The sequence below is a fragment of the Coregonus lavaretus genome (assembly GCF_964263955.1).
Source record: "Coregonus lavaretus genome assembly, chromosome: 10".
NCBI classification, from domain to species: Eukaryota; Metazoa; Chordata; class Actinopteri; order Salmoniformes; family Salmonidae; genus Coregonus; species Coregonus lavaretus.
The window spans coordinates 51,864,149-51,883,970 of NC_139997.1; the positions used below are offsets into that span (position 1 = coordinate 51,864,149).

General features: G+C 43.5%; 1 long non-coding RNA gene and 1 pseudogene across 2 annotated transcripts in view; one reads left to right on the top strand and one right to left on the bottom strand.

Annotated features, from left to right (window-relative positions):
- Positions 1–241: 241 nt before the first annotated feature.
- The window catches only part of LOC311136378 (solute carrier family 22 member 4-like), a 35,556-nt pseudogene continuing 15,975 nt past the window's right edge, over positions 242–19,822 (bottom strand). The window contains exons 3-10 of the transcript in view: positions 9,894–9,997; positions 8,899–9,053; positions 8,636–8,774; positions 8,422–8,548; positions 4,222–4,232; positions 855–1,069; positions 440–619; positions 242–336 (exon numbers count right to left, since the gene is read on the bottom strand). The product of the transcript in view is annotated as a solute carrier family 22 member 4-like (transcript). The remainder of the gene's footprint in view (positions 337–439; positions 620–854; positions 1,070–4,221; positions 4,233–8,421; positions 8,549–8,635; positions 8,775–8,898; positions 9,054–9,893; positions 9,998–19,822) is intronic.
- LOC311135703 lies at positions 14,780–15,132 on the top strand. The gene is made up of 3 exons (XR_014613809.1): positions 14,780–14,789; positions 14,872–14,958; positions 15,046–15,132. It is a non-coding gene; the product is annotated as an uncharacterized lncRNA (long non-coding RNA).

Sequence of the window (19,822 nt, forward strand, 5' to 3'; positions counted from 1 at the left end):
ATATACTTGCAACCTACTACTACTACAATTGTTATTATAATTCTAATACTATTCCTAATGATAATTGCTGCAATTATGATATTAATAAACATTGTTGTTTTCATTATTGTTGTTAGTATCATTATGCCATCATAAGAACAAGCTATGAAACATTACCATATGCTATTAACTATTATAACACCTATGAAATACATGAATTACCCTCTAAGGTTCTGCATCTGTGGTATTGTCTCAGGGAGACTTATCCAAATCTCTCTGGTAGAATGAAACACAGTAGGCCGGATAACACAGCCAGACTCCCAATCAAAATATATGGCAGATACTTGTAGTAATTACCTGGTAAAAGAGAGCAAGATTAGATAGATACACTTTGTTAACAGTCCAATATTGACATTGATTGATTAATTAACTGATTGATTACCTGATTGATTAGTCTTACCGAGGTAGATGATGAAGGGGGAGATGGTGACTATGCGTGCTGCCATGGAACACGCCCCCATGGCCATGTTCCTCACCACAGTGGGGAAGAGCTCCGACGTGACGGCTTACACCACACAGAACGCTGCGGTGATGCCAAACTTCCCCACCATCTCCAGGAAGATGGCCACTCCAGGGAGATATGAGGGGCGACTTTAGCCAGGGGTTAATATCTTGTATCAGAGCTCTGACAAGACATACTTGACTTTCACACACGCATATCAAATGGCCATGAAGAGCTCATTTTTTCACACAAATAAAACAGTATTTAATTATGTGAAGTAGGAAACACTTATGGCTTTTACATTGCTTTGTTAATAATGAACTGAACATAATATAGTGTGTCCCCTAGACTAGAGATGACATTTTAATATTACCTGCTGGGACAATCTGGATGAAGAGAATAACAGAACCGCCAAGAAACAGAGTTGATGACTGGCAGAATCTTCGATAGCAAAATTTCAGCAGTAACATAGCGATTATATAGGCTGGCACTTCTATAACTGCAGACAGGAAGAAGTTGATATAGGAATCCCCATGCAGGTTTGTGGTATTGAATAGCAGTGCATAGTAGGCCATGGTGATGACCATCCTAAAGGGACAAGAGGACAAGGACATAAATACTGCAATCAGCAGTCAGCATACAGTATTTATAGCTCTCTAAGATTGCAAATACTGGTTGTGGTACATGTAACCCAGGTCAAGTAATGGGTTAAAATTATGATATTAATAACAATATGATGATTGATAATAGTCTGATATTAATAAAATGATGAGACCAACAAGTCATAAATTGCTGTGAAATAAATGTCTGAATGCAAATAGTCTGGGTAGCCATTTGATTAGATGTTCAGGAGTCTTGTGGCTTGGGGGTAGAAGCTGTTTAGAAGCCTCTTGGACCTAGACTTGGCACTCCGGTACCGCTTGCAGTGAGGTAGCAGAGAGAACAGTCTATGACTAGGGTGGCTGGAGTCTTTGACAATTTTTAGGGCCTTCCTCTGACACCACCTGGTATAGAGGTCCTGGATGGCAGGAAGCTTGGCCCCAGTGACGTACTGGGCCGTACGCACTACCCTCTGTAGTGCTTTGCGGTCGAAGGCCGAGCAGTTGCCATACCAGGCAGTGATGCAACCAGTCAGGATGCTCTCGATGGTGCAGCCGTATAACCTTTTGAGGATCTAAGAACCCATGCCAAATCTTTTCAGTCTCCTTAGGGGGAATAGGTTTTGTCGTGCCCTCTTCACAACTGTCTTGGTGTGCTTGGACCATGTTAATTTGTTGGTGATGTGGACACAAAGGAACTTGAAGCTCTCAACCTGCTCCGCTACAGCCCCGTCGATGAGAATGGGGGCGTGCTCGGTCCTCTTCTTTTTCCTGTAGTCCACAATCATCTCATTTGTCTTGATCACATTGAGGGAGGTCTCTGACCTCCTCCCGAACGGCCAGGTCTCTGACCTCCTCCCTATAGGCTGTCTCGTCGTTGTCGGTGATCAGGCCTACCACTGTTGTGTCATCTGCAAACTTAATGATGGTGTTGGAGTCGTGCCTGGCCATGCAGTCATGAGTGAACAGGGAGTGCAGGAGGGGACTGAGCACACACCCCTGAGGGGCCCCGTGTTGAGGATCAGCGTGGCGGATGTGTTGTTACCTACCCTTCCCACCTGGGGGCAGCCCGTCAGCAAGTCCAGGATATAGTTGCAGAGTGAGGTGTTTAGTCCCAGGGTCCTTAGCTTAGTGATGAGCTTTGAGGGCACTATGGTGTTGAACGCTGAGCTGTAGTCAATGAATAGCATTCTCACATTGGTGTTCCTTTTGTCCAGGTGTGAAAGGGCTGTGTGGAGCGCAATAGAGATTGCATCATCTGTGGATGTGTTGGGCCGGTATGCAAATTGAGTGGGTCTAGGGTTTCTGGGATAATGGTGTTGATGTGAGCCATGACCAGCCTTTCAAAGCACTTCATGGCTACAGATGTGAGTGCTATGGGTCGGTAGTCATTTAGGCAGGTTACCTTAGTGTACTTGGGCACAGGGACTATGGTGTTCTGCTTGAAACATGATGATATTACAGAATCAGCCAGTTGGTCAGCGCATGCTCGGAGTACACGTCCTGGTAATCCGTCTGGCCCTGCGGCCTTGTGAATGTTGACCTGTTTAAAGGTCTTACTCACGTCGGCTACGTAGAGCTTGATCGTCTGGAACAGCTGATGCTCTCATGCATGTTTCAGTGTTACTTGCTTCGAAGCGAGCATAGAAGTAATTTAGCTCGTATGGTAGGCTCGTGTCACTGGGCAGCTCGCGACTGTGCTTTCCTTTGTAGTCTGTAATAGTTTGCAAGCCCTACCACATCCGACGAGCGTCGAAGCCGGTGTAGTACGATTCGATCTTGGTCCTGTATTGACGCTTTGCCTGTTTGATGGTTCGTCGAAGGGCGTAGCGGGATTTCTTCTAAGCTTCCGGGTTAGAGTCTCGATCCTTGAAAGTGGGAGCTCTACCCTTTAGCTCAGTGCGGATGTTGCCTTTAATCCATGGCTTCTGGTTGGGGTATGTACGTACAGTCGCTGTGGGGACGACGTCATCGATGCACTTATTGATGAAGCCAGTGACTGATGTGGTGTACTCCTCAATGCCATCGGAAGAATCCCGGAACATATTCCAGTCTGTGCTAGCAAAACAGTCCTGTAGCTTAGCATCTGCTTCATCTGACCACTTTTTTATTGACCAAGTCACTGATGCTTTAGTTTGTGCTTGTAAGCAGGAATCAGGAGGATATAATTATGGTCAGATTTGCCAAATGGAGGGCGAGGGAGAACTTGGTATGTGTGTCTGTGTGTGGAGTAAAGGTGGTCTAGAGTTTTTTCCCTCTGGTTGCACATTTAACATGCTGGTAGAAATTAGGTTAAACGGATGTAAGTTTCCCTGCAGTAAAGTCCCCGACCACTAGGAGTGCCGCCTCTGGATGAGTGTTTTCCTGTTTGCTTATGGCCGTATACAGTTAATTGAGTGCGGTCTTAGTGTCAGCGTCGGTTTGTGGTGGTAAATAATCAACTACGAAGAATATAAATGAAAACTCTCTTGGTAGATAGTGTGGTCTACAGCTTATCATGAGATACTATACCTCAGGCGAGCAAAACCTTGAGACTTTCTTTGATATCGTGCACCAGCTTTTGTTTACAAATATACATAGACTGCCACCCCTTGTCTTACCAGAGGCTGCTGTTCTATCCTGCCGATACAGTGTATAACATGCCAGCTGTATGATATTCGTGTCGTTGTTCAGCCACGACTCTGTGAAACATAAGATATTACCGTTTTTAATGTCCCGTTGGTAGGATATACGTGCTTGTAGGTCGTCCACTTCATTATCAAGTGATTGTACGTTGGCCAATAGTACCGATGGCAAAGGCAGATTAGCCACTCGTCGCCAGCTCCTTACCAGGCACCCCGATCTCCTTCTGCGATATCTCCTTCTCTTTCTACTGTGAATGATGGGGATGAGGGCCCTGTCGGGTGTCTGGAGCAAATCCCTCTCGTCCGACTCATTAAAGAAAAATTATTAGTCCAGTTCAAGGTGAGTAATCGCTGTTCTGATGTCCAGATGCTCTTTTGGGTCATAAGAGACAGTAGCAGCAACATCATGTACAAAATAAGTTACAAACAATGCGAAAAAACAAACAAAATAGCACGGTTTGTTAAGAGCCCATAAAACGGCAGCCATCCTCTCCGGCGCCGCCAAGGCCAATCTGACATGCCAATTTTCTGAAGATAATACGAAGAAAAACGGATAGAACTATAAAGACCAAAATCCTTTTACAAATGCAAAATATACACTTACTGTACACTGTTTTAACACAGTTGCAGCTGATAGTATTTTTCAGTTACAATATTTTTAGTTAAAACACTTTTCTGGCATTCTTTTCCGGTACACACAGGTGTTCGGAGACGTTACATAGCTAATTAGAACAGGTGGTCGCCCCTCTCTTACATAAACAAGCTGTAACTTGGAAATATGGCCGTGTAGGAATCGTGTTATAAAGGTGTGTAGTAATATGAAAGTTACGTTCCAGATGTTTCTAAAACCATATTGCAACCAAGGCGTATTAACATTTAGACAGAGAGTTGGGGCAGTGTAGGAGCATCGGGGCATTATTCGTACACTTCAGATACAGTATGTGACTTGTTTCAGGAAATATGTTGTGCATCACTACTTCACAGGAGAGGCATTTGAACGTAAAACATTATTTTATTTTTTTATCAAAATGGGTTTTGTGGCAGAAATGCCATCTCGAACAGGTGATCTTTCATGTGCCTTAATAACAAACTTGTATGCCATCTGTAAATACAAATACAATTGTTAAATTAAGAGGTTTAACCACAGAAAAAGACAGGAACCTTCCCGCTAGCCATGATTGGCTGAGATAATGAATGGATGTCAATGTCTGGGTGAAGTGGTGTAACGGAATCAGCCGCAGGACACAGAACTGAGAAATGAATGGATTTACTAAAACAAAAGTAAACCATAACAAACCCTCCACGCAGGGAAGAGCAGAACAACAGCTCACCAAACGACGTAAAACAACGGACAATGATGCACAAACCCAGCAGGGAAAACAGAGGTAATTATAGGGAAACATATAAGCATAATGGGTAACAGGTGTGAATAATAAAGACAAGACTAGTGTAACACAGAAACATCGATCGGTGGCAGCTAGTACTCCAGTGACGACGAACGCCGAAGCCTGCCTGAGCAAGGAGGAGGGGCAGCCTCGGCTGTTTTCATGACAATGGATGAGGCTGGACATGCTGAGAGATGAGTTCGGATTGGTCTACCATGTAGCACGCTTCTGTCTATAACATGAGCTGGTCAGTATGTGTAGGTAATCCTTTCTAACTCGCTTAAAAAAAAAAAAAAATATCACATCGCAGAATTGCAAAAGTGTTGCTCTCCACTTTCTGGAGGACCGGGTTTTGAAATCAGTGGAATGCCCAGTGGAATTAGAATATGATAGCTAAAGAAATTGAGAAAATTCTGACGTTTGATTGCAAATATGCAGAGGGAGTCGAAAAGAGAACACACAGAATGCTGCTGTTGTATAAAACACCTGTCTCCGGATTACATCTTCAAACTAAGGGAAACCATGGCATCCGTAACAGAGAGGGAGAAGCGTTCATCCATGTATACGGGTAAAAGAGTCTAGCTAGCTACATTTTCAGATATACATTTCTAATTTAGTCAGAAAGTTGTTTTCATTGTAAGTTAAAGCGTACTGTTAGCTAACTTGCTAATGCTGGCTGGCTCGCTAGCTAATGTTACTTGTATGATCTGTGTATTAATGTTATTTGTATCTCAGAGCCATTTGCATTGCTAGTTATAGCCTAATGTTATCTAGCTAGCTAACATTGAACCTAGTTGGTTAGCTACCTGCAGATTCATGCAGAGTAGTAATGTTATGAGTTGGGATTATGGTTAATTGTTTAGCTAGCTAGCTAGATGTCTAAACAAAAGTAACCATTTCACTGTACCGTTTACATCTTCTGTATGTGACAAATAAACGTTGGTTATATTTTATATACTATGTGTTTACCAGAGACGGTAATGTGAAGAACAACATGACCTGCACCAAAGTCAAATTAGGATATAACGTTAGGCCAAAGAGACAGTGTCCAAATTATAAAGTTCTCCGGTAGAATGCCCTGTTCTTATTTCGTCACACTCACCACCATAAGCTATTTTCTGTAATTAGCTCACCATTAACTTCTAAATAATGATCTTGTTGTGAGTATATTTTCTTGTAATAATGAATACAAATGAGTTAAAGTGAAGACATTGTCAGCTACTGTATATGATATGGTCATTATTTGAACTAGCTAGCCAGCTAACTTAACGTTAGCTAGCTAGCTAACAAGCTAGAAACAAACCAAAAGTTGCTTTTAGTTGCCTGGTTTGCTAGATTGACATATTCTCAATTATTTTTTAAACGGTTGGGTTTATTGGTGTTAAAATACATCAGTTATGCTATTTTAGACCACCAGGCTGCTGATGTCATGCAGCCTGTAGTTTTTGTGTTCATATTTTTTCATAACGACAATGACAAGTTTGATGTCGGACGACAATAGAATGTTCATGATGTCACGGCAACAACTGTCGATAGACATAGTATAAACCAGCCTTTAGTCTTGAAATCTTTGGTTGTTTAGTACATGGCCTCACATGTGAATCCATAAAGACATAGGTGGGGCTTAGGCTTAAGAGGGTGTGAATGATGCTGAATGGGTGTAGACAAAGAAGAGCTCTCCAATAGGTGTACCAAAACATTCATTTTCTCAAAAGTGGGGTTACAAGTTTATCAACTTTCAAAGCAGAATGACTTTACCATTGTTCCTCAACTGTAGTGTATGATATACCATTTTATAGCTCTGAGTCGCTACTTTTATCCAATGTAAAAAACACAATTTCAAATTTTGCTACATAAGACCGAATCGAGCCAGTCGGTCACACATGTATGTGACTACATTCTATCGTGCTAGCATTACTTTCTATGAATGGGCAAGGCTAGCTCATGCTAAAGCATCCCATTGGATTCCACAACACTTCCTGCAGCTACTACATTTTAACATTTTTTTTAGTCATTTAGCAGACGCTCTTATCCAGAGCGACTTACAGTCAGTGAGTGCATAATTATTTTTTTTCATACTGGTCCCCCGTAGGAAACGAACCCACAACCCTGGCGTTGCAAACACCATGCTCTACCAACTGAGCTACACGGGACTACTATATAATGTTTGGTCATGGAATCCAACGGGCTGCTAAGCATAAACTAGCCTAGCATGCTGACTAAAAAGGCACTCGTGCACATGCATAGATACTCTGTGTGACTGAGAGCAAAATGTGCGGTGCTGCTCGTGGCAATATCATAAAGAAGAGTCTATCTTTAATGAGTGATAAGACTCTGGTATCTTAAACATATCTAGGAATACAACTATAATGCAGTGGAGAGCACGACTGTCACGACTTCAGTCGAGGCTGCCTCCCCTCCTTGTTCGGGCAGGTTTCGGCTTACTAACCACTGCCGCCCCAATCATCATCACCTTTGTCTTGTCTTATCAATCACACACACCTGGTTCTAACACCCTCATTAGTCCGTGTATAAGTGTTCCCTCTGCCCCCTTGTCCTTGTGGGTGATTGTTATTTGTGAGAGTAGTGTAGCTCGGTGGAGCTACTCGTACATTTTGTTGCCAGGGTAGATTTCCCCCTGTGCCTATGTATTATTGGATTCTACCGTTACAGTGTATTTGACTGGGATGAGAGTTTCCCCAGTGCCTGTTTCGTGGATCGCTATTTGAGCGTATTTGTGTGTCCACTAAGGAAGAAACTCTGTATTCGGTGATTACCCTCCTGCGCCTGACTCCTTCCATCACACTCATCACAACGACTTACCACAGAAGAGAACAAATTAGTATAATTGAGACCATGTTGCAGCTCTGTAGGATGTCCAAGAAATTATATTTCTTGTCCATATTTTAATAATAAATAATATGCCATTTAGCAGACGCTTTTATCCAAAGCGACTTACAGTCGTGCGTGCATACATTTTTGTGTATGGGTGGTCCCGGGGATCGAACCCACTACCTTGGCGTTACAAGCGCCGTGCTCTACCAGCTGAGTTACAGAGGACCACAATTTTCACGGGCAACCTCAATCTATTGTAGGAGAGAAATACTGTAAGTTTAAAAGCTTCCAAGTTAGCAATGCACATTCTCTTTCCACCTTAGGATTTCCCCCCTTCCAACCTCAATTTTGCTGTGTTTTTGAGGTGTAGCCCAAATTCACTTGTCACATAGGCCTAATTGTCGCTGTATCAATTTTTTTATTTGTAGCTATAGTGCATGTGTGACCTTTTATGTTAGCCTCAAATCTAGACCTATTCACTAAAGGTAATTGCTTACCTCAATGGGAGTGAAGATTACCTCTGGTGCTTCAACTCTGTTCCTCCTGGCAGCATCTCTCATTATGGCCTCAGCCTCCTCCACTCTTCCCTGAGAGAGCAGCCATCTGGGAGACTCTGGGATTAACCTGTGCAAATCAAACATGCAGTAGGTAGGACAGTTAGACCATGTCCTCAACTAGACCGTGTTGAGGGTCCTCAATTCATCAATTGACCACCAGAGGGGGATGTACATCAGTCCAGAACCTGCCATGGGCACCAGAAGACACCTCCAATCACGGATGAAGTAGGCCACCGCTGGTATGAACATTTGGCCCAAACCAGATCCCATGAACACGCTCAGAATCTCGGATCCTGCAGACACCAACCAGCACACAGGTAAAAGGTGTATTGTGTAATTTGTGCTTACTGGATAAATCTGAAGTTGGGCTGTTAGGAATTAATGGAAGTTAATTTTTTATTAAAGTTTGTCTTAAACCTAACACATAAGCTACCACATAGTTGGAGAATCCACCAAAGCCCACAAATAAGAAGATGGCGCTGAATGCCTCCCAGCTTGGGGAGAATACCCGGGTGAATATGGCTACAGTCTGTAATACCATCATGGAAAAGAGCACCGGCCTTCTTCCGAACCTGTCAAAAGTCTGGGTTGATGAGTCCATATATTTGTGGTATAACAAGTTATGAACAACTCTAATGGGCTTATTATTTCCAGGGATGGGCAACTCCAGTCCTCAGGGGCCAGAGTGGTGTCAAACTTTTCCCCAATCCATAGCAAACACAGCTGATTAAACTAATTACATTCTAAACTGAAGATCATGATTAGTTGATTATTGGAGTCAGGTGTGTTAGCTGGGGATGGGGCAAGTGTGACACCAATCAGGCCTCCAAGGACTGGAGTTGCCCATCCCTGATTTTAGCCTATTAATGGAATTTAAAAGATACACAGTGAAGATATGGCAGTAAGAAAAGTATTCCTTGTGAAGTGCTCCAATCCAAATAATATCTATGAACTGTCAAATCATAACATCCTTTGTATTGCATGATTTTAATGGGGATGTTTAAGATCACTAAACTTCATATTCAGTTTAGAGTGATTAACACAATGTTAAGCATGTTAATATATTTTCAATTTCTGTAATACACATGATTTCCAGTGTTTGTGACACTCAAGGTGCCGGTTGATGGTCACTAGACTTGTTATGGACTATTCTCATATCTGTTGATAGTGGTTGACGCCAGACTGGATATATAAGGACCAAGGACACACTGATTATTCACTGTTGTATTGATGACATTCTATGAAAACTGTGATTCTGTAGCAGCTGACAAAGACACTGCCTTTTGTTTGGACTTCCTACTAGCCTCTTACAATTATATATTTTATTTTCACAACTCAATGTAAGAACCACAGAAGTACTTATTCATGTGATGTTTCTTTGTACTTTCCGAACTTGTCTTTGTCATACACACCTGTCGGACAGCTGTCCTGTGATAAAGGTTCCCACCAGAACACCACGGAAGTATATTGAGGAAGTCAGAGGCTGTTTGTACTCATTGTCACATACCAGGTCCCACTGCGAAACAAACCATTAGGGACCGACAGATCAGCTACTAATCAGTGTAGAAGATGGAAGCCTTTGTAGGCTTGGAGGACCCTTGACTATGGATCTATGTTGCTCCCAGCCCAGCATGAGGGTAGCCACTTCATTTACTTCTGGGGGCAAAAGTGTCAAAATCGGAACTAGCAGACACAGAAGATTTGTCCCCTCGTCACCACAGAAGCACTACAAACTTTCCGGTTAAAAAACTTAAAATCTCTGCCTCCACTTCAAACACAAACATTGATTTGTCTAAGGAATCAGTGCACTAAATCATGATTTGTCAAAAGAATCAGTGACACTGTTTTTTATTTTACCTTTATTTAACCAGGTAAGCCAGTTGAAAACAAGTTCTCATTTACAACTGCGACCTGGCCAAGATAAAGCAAAGCAGTGCGATAAAAACAACAACACAGAGTTACATAAGGTAAAACAAAACATAAAGTCAAAAATACCACAGAAAATCTATCTAGTGTGTGCAAATGTAGCAAGTTATGGAGGTAAGGCAATAAATAGGCCATAGTGCAAAATAATTACAATTAGTATTAACACTGGAATGATAGATGTGCAAATAGAGATGATGAGCAAAATAAATAACAATATGGGGATGAGATAGTTGAGTGGGCTAATTTCAGAAGGGCTGTGTACAGGTGCAGTGATCGGTAAGGTGCTCTGACAACTGATGCTTAAAGTTAGTGAGGGAGATAAGTCTCCAGCTTCAGAGATTTTTGCAGTTCGTTCCAGTCATTGGCAGCAGAGAACTGGAAGGAATGGCGGCCAAAGGAGGTGTTGGCTTTGGGGATGACCAGTGAGATATACCTGCTGGAGCGCATACTACGGGTGGGTGTTGCTATGGTGACCAATGAGTTAAGATAAGGCGGAGATTTGCATAGCAGTGATTTATAGATGGCCTGGAGCCAGTGGGTTTGACGATGAATATGTAGTGAGGACCAGCCAACAAGAGCGTACAGGTCAAAGTGGTGGGTAGTATATGGGGCTTTGGTGACAAAACGGATGGCACTGTGATTTTGTAAATGACATCGCCGAAGTCAAGGATCGGTAGGATAGTCAGTTTTACGAGGGCATGTTTGGCAGCATGAGTGAAGGAGGCTTTGTTGCGAAATAGGAAGCCGATTCTAGATTTCACTTTGGATTGGAGATGCTTAATGTGAGTCTGGAAGGAGAGTTTACAGTCTAACCAGACACCTAGGTATTTGTAGTTGTCCACATACTCTAGGTCAGACCCGTCGAGAGTAGTGATTCTAGTCGGGTGGGCGGGTGCCAGCAGCGTTCGATTGAAGAGCATGCATTTAGTTTTACTAGTGTTTAAGAGCAGTTGGAGGCTACGGAAGGAGTGTTGTATGGTATTGAAGCTCATTTGGAGGTTTGTTAACAGTGTCCAATGAAGGGCCAGATGTATACAAAATGGTGTCGTCTGCGTAGAGGTGGATCTGAGAGTCACCAGCAGCAAGAGCGACATCATTGATATACACAGAGAAAAGAGTCGGCCCAAGAATTGAACCCTGTGGCACCCCCATAGAGACTGCCATGGGTCCAGACAACAGGCCCTCCAATTTGACACATTGAACTATCTGAGAAGTAGTTGGTGAACCAGGCGAGGCAGTCATTTGAGAAACCAAGGCTATTTAGTCTGCCAATAAGAATGCGGTGGTTGACAGAGTCGAAAGCCTTGGCCAAGTCGATGAAGACGGCTGCACAGTACTGTCTATTATCGATCGCGGTTATAATATAGTTTAGAACCTTGAGCGTGGCTGAGGTGCACCCATGACCAGCTCGGAAACAGGATTGCATAGTGGAGAAGGTACGGTGGGATTCGAAATGGTCGGTGATCTGTTTGTGAATTTGGCTTTCAAAAACTTCGAAAGGCAGGGCAGGATGGATATAGGTCTGTAACAGTTTGGATCTAGAGTGTCACCCCCTTTGAAGAGGGGGATGACCGCGGCAGCTTTCCAATCTCTGGGGATCTCAGAAGTTACGAAAGAGAGGTTGGACAATTTCGGCCCCTATTTTTAGAAAGAAAGGGTCCAGATTGTCTAGCCCAGATGATTTGTAGGGGTCCAGATTCTGCAGCTCTTTCAGAACATCAGCTGTCTGAATTTGTGTGAAGGAGAAGCGGGGGGGGCATGAGCAAGTTGCAGCGGAGGGTGCAGAGCTGGTGGCCGGGGTAGTGGTAGCCAGCTGGAAAGCATGGCCAGCCGTAGCAAAATGCTTGTTGAAATTCTCGATTATTGTAGATTTATCGGTGGTGATAGTGTTTCCTAGCCTCAGTGCAATGGGCAGCTGGGAGGAGGTGCTCTTATTCTCCATGGACTTTACAGTGTCCCACAACTTTTTGGAGTTAGTGCTACAGGATGCAAATTTCTGTTTGAAAAAGCTAGCCTTTGCTTTCCTAACTGCTTGTGTATATTGGTTCCTAACTTCCCTGAAAAGTTGCATATCGCGGGGGCTATTCGATGCTAATGCAGTACGCCACAGGATGTTTTTGTGCTGGTCAAGGGCAGTCAAGTCTGAGGAGAACCAGGGGCTATATCTGTTCTTAGTTCTGAATTTTTTGAATGGGGCATGCTTATTTAAGATTGAGAGGAAAGCACTTTTAAAGAACAACCAGGCATTCTCTAATGACGGAATGAGATCGATATCCATCCAGGATACCTGGGCCAGGTCAATTAGGAAGGCCTGCTCGCTAAAGTGTTTTAGGGAGCGTTTGACAGTGATGAGGGGTGGTCGTTTGACCGCGGACCCGATACGGACGCAGGCAATAAGACAGTGATTGCTGAGATCCTGGTTGAAGACAGCGGAGGTGTATTTAGAGGGTAAGTTACTCAGGATGTTATCTATGAGGGTGCCCATGTTTACGGATTTAGGGTTGTACCTGGTAGGTTCCTTGATAATTTGTGTGAGATTGAGGGCATCTAGTTTGGATGGTAGGATGGCCGGGGTGTTAAGCATATCCCAGTTTAGGTCACCAAGCAGTACTGGGGGGCAGTCAATTCACATATGGTGTCCAGGGCACAGCTGGGGGCTGAGGGGGGTCTGTAGCAAGCAGCAACAGTGAGAGACTTATTTCTGGAAAGGTGGATTTTTAGAAGTAGGAACTCAAACTGTTTGGACACAGACCTGGATAGTATGATAGAGCTCTGCAGGCTAACTCCACCCCCTTTGGCAGTTCTATCTAGACGGAAAATGTTGTAGTTGGGGATGGACATTTCTGAATTTTTGGTGGCCTTCCTAAGCCAGGATTCAGACACTGCTAGAACATCAGGGTTGGCGGAGTGTGCTAACGCAATTAATAACTCAAACTTAGGAAGGAGGCTTCTGATGTTAACGTACAGAAAACCAAGGCTTTTACGGTTACAGAAGTCAACAAATGATAACTCCTGGGGAGTAGGAGTGATACTGGGGGCTGCAGGGCCTGGGTTAGCCTCTACATCACCAGAGGAACAGAGGAGGACTAGAATAAGGATACGGCTAATGGCTTTAAGAACTTCTAGTGCGTTGGGTACTGAGATTTTTTTTATTTTATTTAACCTTTATTTAACCAGGTAAGCCAGTTGAGAACAAGTTCTCATTTACAACTGCGACCTGGGGCCTGTTGCACAAAAGTAGAATTAAGACATCCGGGATAAATGACTCAGCTGAGCTCAATGAAGCCAAAACATGTGCGTCCAGGCTTAATTGGTTGCACAAAGACCAAGCCAGGATGAGCAGACACGGATTCATTAAGCCAGGTGAAACCAATCCTGGATAGGTGCGCGCTCACGGCTCACTCAAATAGACCCCGCCACAGATCACAGATTAACTGATTTACCATGGCAACTAGAGCCGCGTACTTTTCCCCGTCGGAAGCACAAATCCTCATGGAGGCATACGAGGAGGTAAAAGATATAATTAAGAAGAAAGGCAACACCGCCACAGTGATAAAGCAAAGAGAAAAAGCGTGGCAAAGTATTGCAGACCGCCTGAATGCGTAAGTAGTGCACAATTACACACTCACCGCTCCGCTGAAACATCACAATTACAATTCAAATATTTAATTCACATCTCCAAAAATGCAGTTGTACTGTAATTATGAAACGGTTAAATTTTTAATTGAAATGCACTGCAGATATGAGTGAAATTGTGTAAAGTAACTCCATCACACTGTATAAAGCTATGATACATTTTTTGATATTTTTACTGAAAACAAGACAAAAATACCAAGTAATTTTTTGCAGTGTGACTCCATTAAATGTGTGTGTGTGTGTGTGTGTGTGTGTGTAGATTAAACATGAACGGGCCAAAACGGACATGGCAGCAGGTCAAAATCAAATACAAGAACATTCTGCAGAATGGTATGGTCCCTGACTAATATTTAACAAAGCACAAGCATATATTGTACCCAGAAGGTGCCTGCTCACACATTGTCTGTACTGTTTTAGCAGTGAAAAAGAATACCCACAGACAAGGCACGGGTGGTGGGTCACCAAAGGCTGACCTTACCCCAGCAGAGGACATGGCCTTGGAGCTAAATAAAGGCAGGCCCGTCTTAGAGGGGATCCCTGGGGGGAAAGAGACGAGCATAGGTTCCTCCCAAGATGCCACCCGCTTCATTCAAGGTATGTCCTTCCATCTCTACATGGGATATAACCACATTCATATTGAATCAATTTGGACTGTCTGACTTTGGTTTACCTATTGCCTTGCAGTGTCTGGCAGCACTGTGTTCCTGTTAGAGCCACCAGCACAAGCACCAGACGATGCTGATCCAGTGAGTACTCCATCAAAGGCATACTGTAGGCCTGGCATGTCTTGTCTACTAGCTTCAATATGAATCCGATTAAATGTGATAGGGTGAAGGCCCCAGTGCAGCAGCAACAGCACATGATGGAGACGATGATGAGGAGGAGACCATCTCTCTGGATTCCAGAAGGCATGAGGTATCATGTTAAGACTGTGAAAGTACTATTTACTCTACAATGGTGAGGAGTCCTCATCAAAATCAAAAAATCTAATTTCTTTTACAGGACCCAGATGCTATACAGTGGGAAAACCAGCCTGGCAACATAGTGCGTATTAATAAAAGGACACCACATCCTGCCAAATTCCAGCTGCGCTAATTGTATTGTGTTCACAGAGCTCACAAGCTATCAGAAAGTTGTATGGCAACCACCTCCGGCGCCAAATAGAACTGGCAGACATAGACATTCAGTACAAGAAGAAAAAGATGGAAAATCTTGCACTGGAGTCCGAAATAAAAAAGAGGACAATTAGGAAACTGGACCTTGAAATAAAAAAACTTGAGAGGGAGGTGAGATATGCCTTCAATGTACACTGTATGCTAACTGTAACACAAATGTATTAATCATTATTTTTCTTTCCTCCCCCAGCTCCAAGAAGATGACACAGCTCAAAATAAAAATTAGGTATATTCTCGTAAAGTCAAGTGAGCCATGACATATGAGCTCTTATTGTGAGCACACAGGACGGTGGCATCTTTCTAAGGTTTTTTTTATTTTCCCAGCAATCAGTACAACCAAGTCATCGTTATAAGGCATCGCCCTCTTTTGCCCACCCCCCCAGCACCAGGTGTGGCCACTAGCCTATATGAAGGCCCAAAATTGTGTGTTCCTTTCTGCTCTGACAATGGCATGCCCATTCGTGCGAGATGTGGTGGATGAAGAAGCACTTGTGCTGAGGAGAGCCTTCAGGCGAGAAAGGGTCTTCAGGGACCGGTTGGACCCACTGGCCTTCCCTGATGACCATCTATATGAAAGATACAGGTTTTCTGCAGATGGCATCAGGTATCTATGCAGACTACTGGGTCCCAGGATTAAGCACCGCACTGCACGGAGCCATGCACTGAGTGTGGAGCAAATGGTTTGTGTGGCCTTGCGCTTTTTTGCTAGTGGAGCCTTCCTGTACTCAGTGGGGGATGCAGAACAGCTGAACAAGGCCACAATTTGCCGCACAATAAGGAGTGTGTGTCTGGCTATCAAAGCATTAGCAGATGTCTTCATCTCCTTCCCTGGCCACAGAAGACTCTGTGACATCAAAGAGGAGTTCTATAGGATTGCAGGTAAGAGGATCTACAAATTACAGGACAACTGTTAACACATAGTAGGATACTCATTACTTTGTGTGACAGGTTTCCCCAATGTCATTGGTGCAGTGGACTGCACACACATAAGGATAAAAGCCCCCTCAGGTGCCCATGAGGCCGATTTTGTGAATAGGAAATCCTTTCACAGCATTAATGTTCAGGTGAACATAACTTTTTGATATTGTCCATTGACGAACACTCTGCATTGCCAGTGATGTGCATTGATTGGTGTAATATTCCTCATCTTATGATTTCAGATGGTCTGCAATGCTGACTGTGTGATCAGCAATGTTGTGGCAAAATGGCCTGGCTCAGTCCATGACTCCAGAATCTTTCGGGCCTCTGAAATCTATCAGTGCCTATCACAAAGTAAGCCACACAACCCCTATTTATAACCATCATGGCTGTGTCAAGAATATCACTGTGTTTATGAGGTAGTAATGATGAGATTTTGTGTTGACAGGTGAATTCTCTGGTGTGTTGCTGGGAGACAGGGGGTATGGCTGCCAGCCTTTTCTCCTGACACCTTTCACAGACCCCCAGGAAGCACAGCAGGCCTACAACCATGCCCATGCCAGGACCAGGGCCAGAGTTGAAATGACCTTTGGCCTCCTGAAGGCACGCTTTCACTGCCTTCACAAATTAAGGGTCAGCCCTGTTAGGGCATGTGATATTACTGTGGCTTGTGCTGTCCTCCACAATGTGGCCTGCCTGAGGAAGGAGAGGGCCCCCAGAGTGCCACCAGCCATGGACTGGGACAATCCGGCAATCTTCCCTGATGACGACAGTGGTCGGCTGCTGAGGGACCAATATGTGTTGAATTATTTTAGTTAGTATGTGTGCTTTCAATTTTGGTTAAATATGTCCTGCGGTGGCAGAGGAATTTGGGTTTTTTTGGGTTCGTTTTTTTACGAATTTGGCCTCTTATGATGTTTGTGCGGTATACTGTGTGTAATACAAGGCTGCAGGGAGGCTACTGCATCCATTCATTTGTCTGTTCAGTTGATGTGTATGGATTTGTCCTGCATTTATTTTAGTGTGCAGACATGCAGGGTGTGTTATATACAGACCTTTGAATGTGTATGTATCATTTTGTATAATATGCTTGGATTCTGTGCTTTCCATCTTGTAGAGTCACTGTGACTTCAGTTTCGAAAGGAGCTGATGGTTTACCTGCTTTGTTTTGTCCTTATTCAATAAAGGAACATAATGTTACACATTGTGTTTTTATATTCATATGGAATGTGTATTTGTTTATATGACAGAGTACTAGGGCCACACTGAAGAAAAAGGATAAAGTCATAAATTTATGAGGCTGGTTCTTTCTGCAGAAAAGCTACATATTGTTTTTACAGTTTTGATACTTATGACAATGTGATACTTAATATTCTGGCACATCAGCATGTCTTTGTTTATGAAACCATACTGAAGTACAATTTCACGAAATGCCCCACATCTGTCATTTTAACAACTGTCCTCCTTTAAAACAACTGGTTACAATATTATGACTTGTGTTTTTTTCCCCTCTGTGGCCCTAATATTCTATCATTTTATATATAGCCTTATAGTCTATGGGAAACTGTAAATTATCTAATGATAGCAACATCATCTAAAAATCATTTTTTATCCAAAATCATTGAAATTAATGATCACAAACGTTTAAATAATGACAGTGGGTCTAGTTATATGTGATAACAATGTATAGTGAGCAGTGAAATAACTATTGGTTTCCATTTGTGGTGACTGCTGACTGACATTAGGGATGAGATTAAATAGATCCTGGAATTTAGCCTGGTCTGGAGCAGGCTAGCTCCACAGAATAAATCTCCATGGTAATTTATACCATAACATATCCTCCTGCCCCCTATCCATCTTTAGTGCAACCGGATTACGGATCAATTGAGCCAGGATCACCAAGATATCCTGGCTTAATCCCTTATCCTAGTTTTGTGCAACAGGCCCCTGGCCAAGATAAAGCAAAGCAGTGCGATAAAAACAACACAGAGTTACATATGGGGTAAAAAAAACATAAAGTCCAAAAAAATACAACAGAAAATATATATACAGTGTGTGCAAATGTAGCAAGTTATGGAGGTAAGGCAATAAATAGGCTATAGTGCAAAATAATTACAATTAGTATTAACACTGGAATGCTAGATGTGCAAGAGATTATGTGCAAATAGAGATACTGGGGTGCAAAATAGCAAAAAAGGGGGCAGATTTCCGGGCGTTGTAGAATAGATTCAGGGCATTATGTACAGACAAGGATATGGAAGGATATGAGTACAGTGGAGGTAAACCTAAGCGTTGGGTAACAATGAAAGAGATAGCATCACTGGAGGCACCGATTGAGCTGGTCTCGGCATGTATGGGGGGTGGAACAAAGTAGCTATTTGAGGCAGTTTGAGAATGACTTGGGGTTTTATATTGAAATTGTATAATAAGAACTAACTGGAACAGCATATTGCATATTGACATGGGAGAGAGGCATAAAGCAATCACAGGTGTTATTAGAGAGAGCTAAGACAACAACTGGTAATGGCGATGAAAGTTTGGGTTGAGGCTAAACAGATAAACAGGACAGGGTACCGTGTAAAGGAACAGTCCAGCATGCATCAGCTGTGCAGCTGAGTGATCATAAGGTCCAGTGAACAGCAATATGTGAGTCCGAGAGCAGTTTGAATTGGTGCTAAAGCACAGCGAGCAGGAAGCACTAGTTGCGATGATCAGGTGTTAAAGGTCCAGTGATTTAGTGATTCCGGCAGAAAATCCGATATGTTCTGGGTCGATAACGCGCTGTGCAGACAGTGCAGACTGGCCGATAATAGTCCAGGCTAGAGCTGGCTGGTAGGTAGTGCAGGCCACGGACAATGGTGAAAAACCGCTAACGGTTGCTAATAGCAAGTAGCCAGTTAGCTGGCTACTCCCGTCCGGTAGACAAAGAGGTAGATAGCCTTGAGCCAGGCCCATATCCTGGCTAACTGGTGCTTGCTTCGGGGGTACTGGTGATTAGCCTAGAGCAACATCCATTCAGTTGTGGCTAGCTAGTTGCGATCCGGTGTTAGGGTCCAGTGATTCAGTGTGTTATCACACTATTGGTGGTTTGCTGTGACCAAGTGTTTGTGCTTGGCTGTGTGTTACTGGATGCTGGCATGCTGGTTAGCTAGTTAACACATTATTGGTGGTTTGTTGTGAGTATTTGTGCTTAACTGTGTGTTAAACTGTGTGTTATTGGATGCTAGCATGCTAGTCAGCTATGGTGTCATAGTTGGCTAGCTGAATAAAGTGGGTTTGAGTTTATTCCTTTAAACATTGAACAACTGTTCAGTGAAACAATTTTAGTTTCTGAGGTAGAAGTTTTTGGTGAGGGAGGCCCCCCTCTCTCCTCTCCCAGATGCTTAGCTCATTTCATTCCGATCTCCTCTGCATTTTTGTAGCCATTTGCTACAGCCTGTCAACTATGCCTCTGCCTATCCCTGTTCTCTCGTCTCTGCACAGGCTACACAAACAACGCACAACATCGCGCGGCTGCTGCCTCTCCAACCTGGTGGTCCCTGCTCGCACCCCTCACCTGGAGTTCCAGGTCGCAGGCAGCCTCTGGAACTGCCGTTCTGCTGCCAACAAAGCTGACTTCATCCCAGCCTATGCCAACCTCCAGTCCCTCGACTTCCTGGCGCTGACGGAAACATGGATCACCACTG